This window comes from Phodopus roborovskii, unplaced genomic scaffold (assembly GCF_943737965.1).
Source record: "Phodopus roborovskii unplaced genomic scaffold, PHOROB, whole genome shotgun sequence".
Lineage (NCBI taxonomy): Eukaryota > Metazoa > Chordata > Mammalia > Rodentia > Cricetidae > Phodopus > Phodopus roborovskii.
In genome coordinates this window covers 1,477,650-1,490,177 of record NW_026125444.1, presented here as the reverse complement: position 1 = coordinate 1,490,177, position 12,528 = coordinate 1,477,650, and positions in this window count along the sequence as shown.

Below are 12,528 nucleotides of genomic sequence, written 5' to 3'. Positions count from 1 at the left end.
ATCTCTGATGAACATTGATGCAAAAATACTCAACAAAATACTGGCAAGCCGAATCCAAGAATACATCAAAGAAATCATCCACAATGACCAAGTAGGCTTTATCCCTGGGTTGCAGGGATGGTTTAACATACAAAAATCTATCAACATGATCCACCTGATCCACCATATAAACAAACTGAAAAGGAAAAACCTCATGATCATCTCCCTAGATGCTGAAAAAAAGCCTTTGAAAAGCTGAAAAATTCAACACTCTTTCATGATAAAGATCTTGGTGAGATCAGGGATAACAGGAACATACCTAAACATAATAAGAGAAATATACAGTAAACTAACAGCAAACATCAAACTGGAGAAGCTTAAGGTGATTCCTCTAAAATCAGGAACAAGACAAGGCTGCCCTCTCTCTCCATATCTCTTCACTATTGTACTTGAAGTTCTAGCTAAAGTAATAAGACAACAAAAGGAGATCAAGGAAGAAGTCACACTTTCTCTATTTGCAGATTATATGATAGTTTACATAAGTGACCCAAGAAACTCTACCAGGGAACTCCTACAGCTGATAAACACCTTCAGCAAACTAGCAGGATACAAGATAAACCCAAACTATCAGTAGCCTTACTTTACTCAGACAATAAAGAGGCTGAGAAAGAAATCAGAGAAACACCTCCCTTTACAATAGCCACAAGCAACATAAAGTATCTTGGGGTAATGCTTACCAAACAAGTTAAAGACCTATATAATAAGAACTTTGTGTCTTTAAAGAAAGAAATTAAAGAAGATACCAGAAAATGGAAAGATCTCCCACGCTCTTATATAGGTAGGATAAACATAGTAAAAATGGCAACCTTGCCAAAAGCAATCTACAGATTCAATGCAATCCCCATTAAAATCCCAGCACAATTCTACACTGACCTTGAAATGATAATAATCAACTTTATATGGAAAAATAAAACACCCAGGGTAGCCAAAAAACATTGTACAATAAAAGAACTTCGGGAGGCATTACCATCCTGACTTTAAGCTCTACTACAGAGTTATATATATATATATATATATATATATATATATATATATATATATATATACATATACAGAGGCTGAAAACAGCCTGGTATTGGCACAAAAATAGACAAGTAGACCAATGGAATCGAAACGAAAATTCTGATATTCACCCACACACCTACGAACACTTCATTTTTGACAAAACAGCTAAAAGTATACAATGGGGGGAGGAAAGCATCTTCAACAAATGGTGCTGGCACAATTGGATGATGGTGTGTAGAAGACTGCAGATAGACCCATGTCTATCACCACACACAAAACTGAAGTCCAAATGGATCAAATACCTTAACATAAATACAGCCACAATTAACCTCTTAGAAGAGAAAGTGGGAGGTACCCTTGAACAAATTGGTATAGGTGACCACTTCCTGAACATAACTCCAGTAGCACAGACTCTGAGATCGACATTAATAAATGGGACTTCCTCAAATTTAGAAGCTTCTGTAAGGCAAAGGACAAGACCAAACGGCAGCCCACAGACTTGGAAAAGATTTTCACCAATCCTACATCCGAGAATGAGCTTATTTCCAAAATATACAAAGAACTTAAGAAACTAGTCAACAAAACACTAAATAACCCTATTAAAATTGGGGTACAGAACTGAAGAGAGAATTCTCAATAGAGGAAATCAAAAAGGCTGAAAGACACTTAAGAAAGTGCTCAATATCTTTAGCTATCAGGGAAATGCAAATCAAAACTAACTTTGAGATACCATCTTACTCCTGCCAGAATGGCTAAAATTAGAAACACCAATGACAGCTTATGTTGGAGAGGATGTGGAGAAAGGGAACACTCCTCCACTGCTGGTGGGAGTGCAAACGTGTACAGCCATTTTGGAGATCAGTATGGCAGTTCCACAGGCAAATGAGAATCAGTCTACCACAGGACCTGGCAATCCCCCTCGTAGGCATATACCAAAATGATCCACATCCATGCAACAAAGACATCTGTTCAACTATGTTCATAGCAGTATTATTTGTAATAACAAGAACCTGGAAGCAACCTAGATGCCCCTCAACTGAAGAATGGATAAAGAAGATGTGGCTCAGCCACACAATGGAATACTTACTACTCTGCAGAAAAAAAATAATAGAATTTGAAATTCGCAGGCAAGTGGATGGCACTTGAAGAAACCATTCTGAATGAGGTAAACCAGTCACAAAAAGAGGAACATGGTATGTACTCACTCTTATATGGATTTTAGACCTAGAGCAAAGGATCACCAGCCTATAATTCACACCACCAGAGGAACTAGGATACAAGATGGATTCTAAGAGATTCATATAAAGTCCTTCACAGAACGGGGAAGGGACAAGTTCTGCAGAGCACATGGGGAGTGGAGGGGACAGTGAGTGGGGAGGGAACTAGGAGAAAGAGAAGGGGAGGAGAGGAGGAGAGGAAAGCACATGGGACTAGGAAGATTGAGTCAGGGGAGGAATAAAAGACAGAAAAGAAAGAGAGAGGGAGAGAGACATAAAAGAGGGAGCCATTATAGTATTGAAGAGAAAATTGAACCCAAAAAAAAAATTCAGATATCTACAAGACTGACTCCAAATTACAATTTGAGCAACAGTGGAAAGGCTACCATAAATGCCCTTCCCTGATAATGAGATCAACAACTAACTTATACACCATCATGGAGCCCTCATCTAGTACCTATTGGAAACAGAAGCAAACACCTACAACTAAACAATGAGCTGGACTGGAATCCAGATGCAGACAGGGAGGACAAGACCACGCCACAGAAACACATAGAGACAGCTGACCTGAACAAGGAGGAGCTAACGGGCCCCCAGACTGATAGCTGGGAATCCAGCATGGGACTGACTCAGACCCCGTGAACATGGGTCTCAACTAGAAGGCCTGTGCAGTCTAAGGGACCTCAGACAGTGGAACCAGGATGTATTCCTGGTGCAAAAACCGACCTTGAGGGCACATCCCCCATGGAGGGATACTCCCTTAACATAGAGACAGGAGAGAAGTCCTAGTCCCTACTTCAAATGACTTGACAGATTTAGATGACCCCTCCTGGATGGCATCACCCTACATGTGGAGTGAGGGGGATGGGAGGGTGATCAGGTTATGTGTGAGGGGGAGAGAGAGGGAAAGAGGGTGGGAGGGAGAGGGAACTGTGATCGATATGTAAAATAAATAAATATAAAAAAATTCATTACAGTGTTAATCTTTACTACAAGTGTTTATTCCCCAATTGTTAAAAATATTTAAAAGTTCGTTTCCCTCTTAAGATTTAGTCTCATTGAAAAGGCATAGATATACCCACAGAAAGATTTTCTTTACTTCATCAGCTATAGTTTGCCAATTTGAGAAATAACTATAATACTTACCAATAGGAAAGTTATTAAACATAGAGTTGTCCATGCACAAAGTGGAATGCTACCTATCCATTGACTAACGGTATTTGCACATGTGTTTATTAATACAAAAAGAGCATGAGAAAATAAAACTTAACATGTTTCAAAGGACTATTATAGGAAGGAAGCAAACATATCCCCCATAAACATACAATAGAAAGCAGAAATAGAGGTAAATTCCTTGAATTACAACTGTATCATGGTTTACAAAAATGAAGTTTCCATTGTGTTTACCTGTGAACACAGCTTACTTAAATATTTACAAAATTTAAAGTTCGTTTCATCTCTAAAAGCCATTACAATCAGAAGTCTCATTCATAAAGGAGTGAACATCTCGAAGGCTTGAAAGTTCATCTGAAGCAAGAAGGCTAAGAAAGCTGCTGGCTATTTCCCAGTGATGCTCTAGGTTGGCACAAGATCCCCCCACTCTGAGTTGTACTAGACGTCTGCTGCTGAGTTTGCAGTATGTGTGTTTGCTTTAAGCATCAAGTCACCCTTAACACTAAGGTAAAATGATTACCACTGTGTTGTTCGTAGGTAATTCACACACTCCTGCCCCTGGGGAAACATGGCAGTGCAGGCTTTCTTTTGCTCCTTGTAAATGGCTAAGGACTGCTCCTTACCCATCTTTCCCTTTTTGAGTCCAAGAACTGCTGGCACAGATTGTTGCCTGTGATGCAAACCCAATTGACATTTGATTCACCTGCTGGCAGCTTCCCAGCACTCTCCAGACAAGCAGGACTTGCTGAAAGGGAGACTTCAGTGTCTTTTTTTCTGGTTGTTTATCAGCTATTTCCAAGCAGTTGAAATGATCTTGGCAATGCTATTGAAAGGGATCTCTTACTCTCTTCCCTCCTCCACTGTCCTTTGAAATGCAGCCTCCAGTCCTTGTTGACGTTTATTTATGTTTCAGTCTGGTGTCTGGAAGACCTAAGGAAGTAATCAAACCAAATTTATGATGCTCCTGTGTAAGACAGTACAAAGCTTTGGACAAAAATCAATGGAGAAATAAGGAATGAAGAAACAAATGTTTACGTGCAATTAAATTACAGCGTTTACAATTTCAAAGTAGAACTATAGAAAGTGCTCAGCAGGGAAGCAGCTAAACTCAACTTGTCTTCACCTGGCCTGCTCTGGGTGTGTAGCCTCTGTGCTTCTGACTAACAATAGCACTAGATTGGGGAGATTGTCATTTACAAAGAAACGAATTTCTGTCTCAAGCTCTAAATTCCCAGAGACATGAAGAGTTGAAGAAACCTATTTCGTTGAGGAAGTTTTGGGAAGGTAACTTCAGGGAGAACTGGACTCTGTGGTATAGTCAAGAAATTAAATTTGTTCCTTGGCAGCTGAAAGCAGGAAAACAGTATTAGCTCAGAAAACTGCTAGCATCAAATAGAAAGAGATCCATGGACAAACATGTCAGAGAGGGACCCCTCGTGACATTGCTGAGCCTGGGGATTTTTAAGAAGACTGGTGTCACATGTTCAAATTCAGCCTTGCTACTAGCTTCCCCATGTGCTGCTTCTGTTCCCAGCACATCTATCAGATGCAGCAACCTCATGTAAAGGATGGCCTGAGGGAGGGAAGGAAAGAGTGTCCAGGGCAAAAAACTTTCTAAAACTACAGCATGGACAGCAGCCATCGAGACACAGTGCAGAAGAGAGATGTGGGATGGGCAAGCTCAGAAGTAGATATGACTCAATGTGACTTCCCTAAAACCCACCAAGAGGCAAGTTTAGTGAGGACAGAAACAAACTAGGCCTGGCACTAATGAACAGAGATTTCTGGCTAGTATCCATGAATTCTAGCACTTTAACAATTGTCCTTGTCCCACAGTCTGTATTCTCCAAGCCATATATTACTGAGGCTCTGTATTTGGACAGGAGAAAGACCTGAGCCGTGATGAAAGACCCCATACAATGTCACATATTAAATAACTGGAAATGAGGGAATCAGAGCCAGCTGGGGTTGCTTCAGCTCCACATCTGTCCAAAAGGTCACATCCTATCTATTTGCAAACCCACAGAATGTTCAGCAACCCTTTATGCCTGACCAAGATATATTTGGAACTTATTAATGGCCTACTATATCAAGAGTAGAACCATCATGCCTCCTTGTCATAAGCAAGTGAAAACTATGCTGTGTGCCTCCCTGCTATCTAATGACCAACTTGGGAACTGTGTGAGTATAACATCCTGTTTCTTTTCAATCAATATCTCCTCACCAGCTATTTTTCTCACCAACAATCTGTGTTCTTATTTAGTGAACAAAAGATGAGTGCCTAAAGGAAAGCCTGGTCTTGCCGTTTTTAAAATGAATATCCATACCTAATCTTCTTTGCTCGATCAGCTCTAAAAGGGATTTCACATTGAAAATAGTTGATAACGTTCAATTTAAAAGAGGCTTTTCCTGACTTAAAAATTAATACGAATAATCCACATTCTTGCAGAAAAATTGGAAATAGCAGATAAGCAAAGAGGAAAAAAAACTAAAGCTATGGCAGTACTTCGAGATAAATAGTATTAATGTTTTGACATGGAGAATTATTGGCTGTAGATAATGTGGCATGAGCTGGTCTTTTCAAAAATTGGGTGTGGTGCCAATGAGATGACTCACTGAGTAAATGCACTTGTCATCAAGCCAAATGACCAGAGTTCAACCCAAAGGAGCCATGTGGGAAAGAGAGGGAACTGACTCCTACAAAGTTGACCTATGTTTTTCATGAATGGGTGCGCACACATACACACACACACACACACACACACACACACACAAATAAGTAAATAAATGTTAAAAAAAAACCATGGGTATATACAGGGAACTGAGCCCAGTATAAGTGTTTGCATCAAAATTACTATGATAGCATGCCTTAAAAGGGCCAAATTCAACATGGTCCGAGGAGATCAAGAGTAACCATGTCCTCTGAAAAGCTTCTATAGGAAATTATTTTTTTCTTTCTATCTTTTCCCACATTTGGCGAAGTAATAAAGCCTTTTGATGTCTAACTAAACTGTTGAATTTCATGCACAGTGACTTAACCACCAGCCACCTCCAAATTATTGTGCCTGCTACTGATAGAAAGGTGAGATGGTGAAATGCATTTGGCCATACAAGCATCTATTATGGAAATACAAATCTCTGTTTTCATCCGTATTTCAACCTAATCTCATCACACAAATGAGTCAGTAAGGACCATTCTAACACATATGATTTTGCAATGTAGCTGGCTTAATTTTTCCATGTATGTTTCTCTTTTGGAACAGTTCTTGAAAAAGGGATGATCAACCTTTAAGATTTATTTTTAATGCTTGGATTCATATTTGCTATTTCCCTTTTTATTTATTCTCTGTTGGACCTGTAGTCTCCACATTAATCATAAATAGGCAAGAGTGTCAAAATTTAAAAGGTTTCCCAGGTAAGCTTAAAGATGTATTTTCAAGGACATCTATAGTGTTTCATTTCAACACCTGGCATCTATTGTAACATTCATCTATATTCCTTATCTGATACTAATTGGATATTATTTTACAGACCATGAACTGAGGTCCATGAAAAGGGTGTGCTCAAATACATATGCAGTTAAATAACAGAGTCTAAATTTATTCTTATTCTTATTGTACATATCAATGCCAGATTCCTCTTCCTCCCTCTCTTCCTTCCTCCTTCCCTCCCTCCTAGACTTATTCTTTAAATGTGTTATTTCAAAATTAGCCCTCTGGATAATAAGCCCTGATGATCTATTGAATAGCATGGTAATGATAGCTAATAACAATGCCATAAATACTTAGGAATTGCTGAAAGTGGATCTTAGAATAATTAAATAGATTACTTGAAATAAATTCTTTAATTATTTCATAATATGTTAATATATCAAAACAAAATATCACATTGAGGGTTATAAATACATACCACTTTTACAACTGTCCCTTAAAGTTAGTGGGAAACATTCATTTAAGCACTATAAACCACCTTCCTTTTTTAAGTTTTTTTGAAAATTTCATACATGAATAATGTATGTACATTATTCCCACCCTTTTCCTTCTATTTCTTCACTCCAGCTCTTCCATGCCCCCTCACTCCCTCTGAAATTCATGACTTCTTTTTCTTTAAATATTGTATGTGTGTGTGTGTGTGTGTGGAGGATACAACATGCTGCATCCATTTACTGTTACTCCTATGTGTTTGGGGAGGGGAGGTAGGGCTAAAAAAAAAAAATGGAACTTTGGAACTGATGAAGCCAGGGATGCTCTGAGAATGAGGGTAGTGAAAACTCACTAGACTTTCTATGTGTAGCATGGTGACTTTGACAGAGTTTTTTTTTCCTACAAAATTATCAAAGTGCCTAAGTATTTGTACATTTCAGTTTGCACTTTGGGGTGTCTACTTTCAATCGAGCCATGTGGCCTCAAAGAAAGTTTCTTATTAGTCATATTATTAGCATAATTTATACTTTATTATTATTTCCACCTCTGTTAGATGAACAATTTATTCAAGCACATAACTGGTATTAATAATGAGAAGGGATTAAAGCAATTAATTTTAACTTCATCAATAAACTGGTATAAATGAGTTATATTTTAGACTTTGAGTTCAATACCTTTTCTATAAAATAACTTAAAGTGTAAATATAAACAGGGTAGCCTTAACTACATGCAATGGAGTTTTACAGAAATGTCTATTCTCTCTGATCATGGCTCAAGTTTTGTTGGCTTCTTTAATAAAGCTCAACTACTATGGGCCTGGTGAATAGTGAACATTTTATGGTAGTCTATGCAGCCAGTGCATCTTTAACTGTGAGCTTGTTCTGTTTGCTTTGGGACTTTTTCCTTCCTGCCTTCACATACTGCATTATCTTCCCACTAATTACACATTCCTCTAAACATTATTCCTGCCATACTTGTTCCTTATTCGAGGCATGTTTAACACATTGCCATCTGAGACCAAGAACGACTGTTTATGATGAAGTTAGAAATAATATTGGACACTGACAATTTCTGAATCTGCTTCTTGTTCTGCTGAGGCTGTTAGAAAACATGTTGCCTGAATGTATATCCTTACAGGATTTCCTATAACACTTGTAGAATTTCTCATTTTTAAATTAAGGTATTTGATTTGGTTTGAGTTGATGCTTGTGGAGCATGAAAGATATGGATCTACTTTCATTATTTTGTGAATTGATAATCCAGTTTGCTGGTACCATATTTTGAAAAGGCTATCTTCTCCAATGTATATTTTTGATGCCTTTGTCAAAAGTTAGGTGCCCAAAGCTATGTTGGTTTATCTGTGGTCTCTGTTATGCTGCATTTGCCTACATGTCCATGTTGACTTTATCACTATGACTCTGTAGTAGAGAATGGGGTCACATGTCGTGGTATCTATGGCTATGTTCTGCCTGATTAGGATTTCTCTGGCTATCAGTGGTCCCTTGTATTTCCTTATGAATTTTAGGATTTTTTTTTCCTAATTCTTCAATGTTATTGTTTGAGACAAGGTTTCCCAGGGAAAATTGCCAGATTTCACTGACTAGTCTATAAGTCCTAGGGACTTTCCTATCTCCACCTCCACAGTGAAAGTGTGTTTACTTTGCCCTTGTCTATGTATAGCAGATTAACTAGAATGACGGGTTCAAACACACTTCCCTTCAGTTTTTATAGTGTCTCATTTTCTTCCTACATTTAGGTCTGTTTCGAATTCCATTGCTACCTGCTTTCTCAAAAGTATGTTTCATTATGGCATTTGCATAATAGTTTGTGTATGTGGATCCTCCTCACTCCTCTGCTCCCCCATGTCCCAGGCTGCTTATACCATTCAACTCCCTCCACCTCTTTCTCCAAGACTTCTTTGTCCTCTTTCATGGTCCCATCTCCAGTTTGGGACCTATACCCACACTCACACTCATATATATAAAAACCTCAAGACCAGCATTTGCTAACGAGAAATGATATGTTGTATTTGTCTTTGAGTCTTGATGGTCTCATTTAATAATGTAATTTGAAGAATTGCCTATTTTCCTGAAAACATCAAAATTGCATTTTCTCTATGACTGAATAAAATTCTGTGATATGTACATACCACATTTCCTTATCCACTAATCAGGTGGTGGAGATCTAGGCTCATCCCTTGCCAAATGACTAAGTCAGCAGTAATCACAGATATGCAAAGACCTCTGTGGTAGAATACAGATCCCTGTGAGTATGTACCCAGAGTAGGTACATATGGTAGATCTAGTTTTAGGTTTTTTAGAAGCCTCCAGTCAATTTCCATAGAATACGTACCAGTTTATACTGCCACCAGCAGTATAAAGAGGGACAAAGGTTCCTGTTTCCCCATATAGTCCCCCAGCGCTTGATGTTTTGAAGCTAGACATCCAACAGGGATACCACTGTTAATGTACTTCTTTCCTATGGAAGTTGTAACCATCTTCTGCCTTATTCTATGTGTTATGAAATACGTTTGACATTTACCTAAGTCTTAGTGTTGTTCCCTTTATTGAGGCTAAAAGTCAAGAAATCCTTCCAGACTGTTTGCTAGTGCAAAAAAAAAAAAAAATCTATTCTATTCTTTGTTGTTCTTCAAATGATGGTTTGCCTCTGTCTCTCGTGTCTCCCTGACTTGTCACACAAATTTTAAGTTTTGGTACTTTCATTCTTTATTAACTACAACCTATGCACTGTCTCTGTACATCTCACCTTTGATGTGCAGCAAGTCACCTGAACATGTTATACAAGCAGAAGGTTCTGATACAGTATTATACAGTTATACAGTGTGGCCTCAAATTTCACTGGCAACACACTTCGGAATGCCAGTGCTTGAAACTAGAGAGCTATTTTTGATAGCATGTTTCTATGTTTCTAAACTTTCTGCAGTCAGACAATATGCAGATCTTCCTCTACTACTCACTAGTCACTGGCCTTGGGAAACCTGACCTAATCGCTTTGAGAACCAACTTTCCCCTGTACAAACTAAAAAAAATTCAGCCCCTGGAGATCTGGCTTCCTATAATGACTAGGTGTGATTTTTAGCCTGCACAAACCATAGGAGGCATGAGGCAAAAAAGGATAACCCTGGGCATCTGCAGTCAGGGTTAAGCTTTAATGATATAGGGCAGAAAGTGTGCTGCCACTCATATCACCATCTATAGGGAGTGCTCTGTTCTTAGCTTCAATCTCAACTATAGTGCCGCTTTTTGAGTTGAAGGGATCAGAACAAAGTGTCTACACCTGTCTCATCCCTACATGCAAGTGCACCCCACCCGCAGAACAGCAACAAGCATATCCCACTTTAATAAAGGGCCGCCAATGGTGTTAGTCACAGGATAGAAAATTAGTAAATCTTGCTGATTGTGTAGTATGTTAAATGAGTCAATGACTTAAAAATAATTCATAAAGGTAGTTCTTATAGTAGAAATTGTAAAAAGTCATGAGCAGAGAGCAAATATAAGACCATAGTATTTGGATAGAGAGCTTATTGCACTAAGATCATTTGTTAAAGAACATGTGGAAAAGACAGGGAAGGAAGGGGGAGGGAGAAGGAAAGGAGGAAGGAAGGAAGGAAGGAAGGAAGGAAGGAAGGAAGGAAGGAAGGAAGGAAGGAAGGAAAGGATGGATGGAAGGACAGAGGGAGGGAGGGAGGGAGGAAACATTTGATTTAGTAGCTGTTTAATGACATGCACTAAGCAAAAACTAACATGCTTCCCACCTGCGAGATACCAGCTCAGGAGAAGAGATCAATTCAGGGCTAACTTTCTCTTATACAATTCCAGATCAAAACTTAGGAAATGATCCCTCCCAGTTTTAGGCTGGGTCTTCCCAACTCAGTTAACAGAATAAAGACAATCAACACAGACACAATCACAGGGCAAAATATTTTAGATAAACCCTAATTGTGACTTTGTTCCCATGTGAATCTAGATTGTATCAAGCTGACAATTAAAGCTAATCATTGCACCAAGTAAACAATTCAGATTTTATTCTTTAGTTTTAGAAGCAAGATCTCATTATTTTTTTTTTGAAAAGAGTGATATCCATCACTGAAGTAAAAAGAGGGATATATACAGATAAAATGGGGTAGCTGAGAAGCCCAAATGAGCTTTGTGGGCTCCATACCAGGGCCCTAGTCCAGTCCTGCTTTGTGACATTTCTACTTCTGTCGAATATCATAGGCAGAAAAAAGAGGTTTCTACCAAGGCATGTTCAACCAAAACCAGTGCTTTCTAACAGCAGGACAACAGCAGGAAAAGATCAGAACTAAAATTTCCAGAATTTTGAACAATGTAGAAACAGGTATAAAGGGACTAATAGTTAGACTAGCTATTATGTGCTTGTATGCGCAAACAGTCTATTTGCAGGAAGCAGGGGAAGTTGAGACATAGCCCAGGCTAATCTGAAGCTCATGTGTATTCCAGGCTGGCCTCAAAACTCACAGCAATTCTCTTACCTCAGCCTCCCAAGTGCTGGTTTCAAAGACATGCATATCAACGTGTGATCAAATGATTCAGCGCATAGCTAAGGGCTAGGATCTAGCATCATATAAATCAGCTACTGATACCCTAAACTTCCATGGCATGAAAGCTCTAAGTATGTCTTTATTCCAAAACTCTTCTTTTTGCTGTCACCTGGGTGATTGCTTCAAGTTGCAGGCATGTAAGTGAAGTGAGAAAGCCTGATCCATGTCTGTATTCTGCTAGGACCAGCAAGTTCCCCAAGTATGTTATGCTTGTGGCAATGACAGAACTACCACCATAAAGGTATATTCCAAATACTCGCCTATGTTTTCTCCAGTAACAGTGGCCAAAGTAAATGACATGCCAGGCCCATCATCAGTAGCCATGAGAAGTAAAAAGGAGAAATGAGAACTTACTGAATGACCACACAATCTATTATTGTCTTCAATGTTACTCCTTTCTATACTCTGTCTTCCCATATTCACCCCCATATAAAAAGTCACAAAGGGCTCATGTAATTATTATAATCTCGTATTGAAAGTCTGTGACCTTGGGATCTGCACTGGGTCTGGATATGGTTTCTATTAACCCAAAGATCTCTTCCGAAAGAACATAAGTCATCAGACCAACACAAACTGAAATTCATGGTTG